The sequence below is a fragment of the Sturnira hondurensis genome, unplaced genomic scaffold (genome assembly GCF_014824575.4).
Source record: "Sturnira hondurensis isolate 20B ecotype Veracruz unplaced genomic scaffold, ASM1482457v3 Scaffold0002326, whole genome shotgun sequence".
Classification (NCBI taxonomy): Eukaryota; Metazoa; Chordata; class Mammalia; order Chiroptera; family Phyllostomidae; genus Sturnira; species Sturnira hondurensis.
Window position 1 is genome coordinate 54,181 of NW_028074957.1, and position 3,012 is coordinate 57,192.

At 42.9% G+C, this 3,012-nt stretch overlaps 1 non-coding gene across 1 annotated transcript; it reads right to left on the minus strand.

The window, feature by feature from the left end:
- Positions 1-1,195: 1,195 nt before the first annotated feature.
- LOC118982837 (U2 spliceosomal RNA) lies at positions 1,196-1,386 on the minus strand. Its single transcript, XR_005065610.1, has one exon. It is a non-coding gene; the product is annotated as a U2 spliceosomal RNA (small nuclear RNA).
- Positions 1,387-3,012: the final 1,626 nt, after the last annotated feature.

Below are 3,012 nucleotides of genomic sequence, written 5' to 3' on the forward strand. Positions count from 1 at the left end.
ATAAGAGTGCCCAAGTGTGTTTCAGCTTAAAGGTTGCAGTCCAACTAGAATTTTTCCCCAAAAATGTTTCTTCTACTAAAAGTTAAATATATGATTTAGATAACACACATTAGAATACAATACTTTAATACAGCCAAAAAAGTATTTGTCAGGATTTTTCCTGTCTTTTTGGCCTATTATCAAGCAACTACTCTATTTTTTCAACACTATTTTGACATAAATAAAGTGTATATTACATCCATCTAACTCATTTTTATATTTAAAGCTATACCACATTTATTTCACAAATATATGGGTACTGTGTACCTCCTTTGCTACCAAGACGCAAACAATACAAAACATAGCTAATAAAAATATAATTTAAAAATAGTTTTAAAATATGTTCCCAAGTTTTTTCTGCACTCATCTCTTTACAATTTCAATAACACAGTCAATGACAGAAAGCACAGAAAATGCACAAATGTAATACTATTAAATAAACCAGGGAAAATTTTTAGCAACAGTTTTAAAACAAATCTCACTTGTTTAAGAAAACTCAGTAACTGCCAAGAAGACCTTCTTTTCATTACTCTGAGTGTCAAATTTCATAAATCCAAAGACAAAATTAAACTGCAACAATAAGAAGACTAAATATCAACTGGAAAATGCAGACATCCCATGTTAAAATATGCTAATAATCTAGCAGCAACTACCCGCCATAAATATAATGTAATACTTAGCCCTTTCAAAATTATTTTCATACTCTCATATACATAATGTTAGACAAAAAAGTCATGTTAAATGCTATCCATAAAATGAAAACTATCACTCAGTGGATTGAGCGCGGACCTGTGAGCCAGATGATCGCGGTTCAATTCCCAGTCAGGGCACATGCCTGGGTTGCAGGCCAGTTCCCTGCAGGCCAACTCCCAGCAGGGGATGCACGAAAGGCAACCATACATTGATGTTTCTCTCCCTCTCTCCTTCCCTTCCCCTTGAAAGATAAATAAAAATAAAATATTAAAAAAAAGAAAAAAATGAAAACTATCAATCAAATAAAATGCACCATTTTACTGCTTAATTTTCAATCATCTACAGGTACTAAGTTCAATTCTCAAAAGGTAATGGCTCCATCACAAGCACACTCGATTTCCAACACCAAGCACAGTAATTGAAGTTGTAGCACTAAAAGGTCACTTTTTCTTGGTCCCCCTGAAGAAGGTACACCATTTCCAGAAGTACCACAATACCAGGTAGATCCTAAGAGTGGATGGAGCAAACTCCTATTCCACCTGCCAGGTCCAAAATTCCATTTAAGATAAGGTCCTCGGAGAGAGGAGGTGTCAGATAGAAAACTCATAATAACACATACTAAACTTGATCTCAGCCAAAAGGCCCAGAAGTGAAGAAAAGGTCACTTTTTCAATAAGCCTTGCCTCATTTGGTGCTCTGACCCAAAGTGTACTGAAACATTTCCCCAACACTAGTAGCATTGAAACTCGTACCACCTGAAAGTAATAAAGATGAGATTTAAGACAACTATTCATTAAAATGTCAATAGTGTTGAGGGCAAAGGGGAACTAGCCAGAACATATCTGTAAGGAAGCAAAAGTTGTTTTGCTAACTAATGCAAAGAGGCTCCAGGACACACCCGAAGAACAGGGCGTGCCAGAGCAACGGTCAGTCAGGCAGACAGCCATCTAGACAGTCACTAGGGGGAAAAATTTTACCCCTGAGCACGAGCTCAACTGACCAATCAAGTAAAGGAGCACGAGCCAGTGCACGAGTTAACTCACCAATAATAAGTAACCCTATTGTGCCCCTGAGCCAACCGCTAACCGCCACATCTGCTTCTGTATCCAGCTTGCTTGCGCGCCTCCTTAAAACCCTAAGCCTGTAAGCGTTTGGCGCGACTCTCATTTGCAGCCCTTGCGGGCACTGTGTCTCCGGGCACTGTGTCTCCGGACACTTTAGAGAGTTCGCCCCTGCACAGGTTAAACTTGGCCAATAAAGTAACATCTTTGGAACCCCGAAAGTCTCCGACATTTGTTCTCGCGGTTGGTGAATGCAACACATAGACTGTATCCTTACGTATTACCTTCAAAGTACAAAGCACAGTACATTGAAGGCTTCCATTTTGTCACATAATTTGAAACTTATTTTGATTATGCAATAAAAACATGAAATATTAAACCACACTGTTCTATGATCTGGTTTCCAAAGGTCATCTGTATTAATGTTTTAAGTAGATCTTACCATTTTTAAATTAACATTTTCTAAATGGTCAAATTTCTATAACTTCGTCCTTAAAACTTACTTTCAAAGTCTGTGCTCATAGGAAACGAAACACTGTATACAGGAGTTGAGCAGCTTCTCTCAGCAACCACTGTTCTTCAGTTCGCCTTCATTTTCTTCTGAGCTTTTATTTTTCTTTGCACTGCAGTTTTCCACTTAGTGAAAAAAGATGATACGCACCACGTCAGGTAAGCATGGTCAGCTTCCCATTATCACAAAGAGCAACAGTCCTCTTCCCCTTAGTCCTCTCTTCCTCTACCCACAGGGAGGAGAGCCCCGGGGAAGCAGACCGCCCTCCCCGCCCCGCAGGATGCTGGGTAACGGGGCACCGCCTGGACTGGCTGAGGAGCAGATCCCTCACCTTGGGCCGTTCCCGCTCCCTCCCGCACCGCCTTCTGCCTAAGATTCCCACAGGCACCTGCGAGCCCTGCGTGTTCGGCTGGGCCGGGGTCGGCGGGCCCAGGATGGGCAGCGCACGGGCTGAGCTGTGAGCAGAAGCAGCAACGGCTGCCCCGGGACCGTGGGGCCGCACAGTCCCTGGTCCGCGGCTTGTCTCTGCCAGGAGTCCGGCAGCGGGAAAGCCGCACTATGGCTTCACGGACATGGTGGGAAACCATGGCCAGGAGCAGATGGAGTAAAATCAAGCAGCTCGGCCCGAGAACTGACCTGTGGAGAGTGCCGCCACCTTCTCCTGCTCTGGAGGCAGCCATCTTCCTGGCCGCTGACGTCATGCCTCAC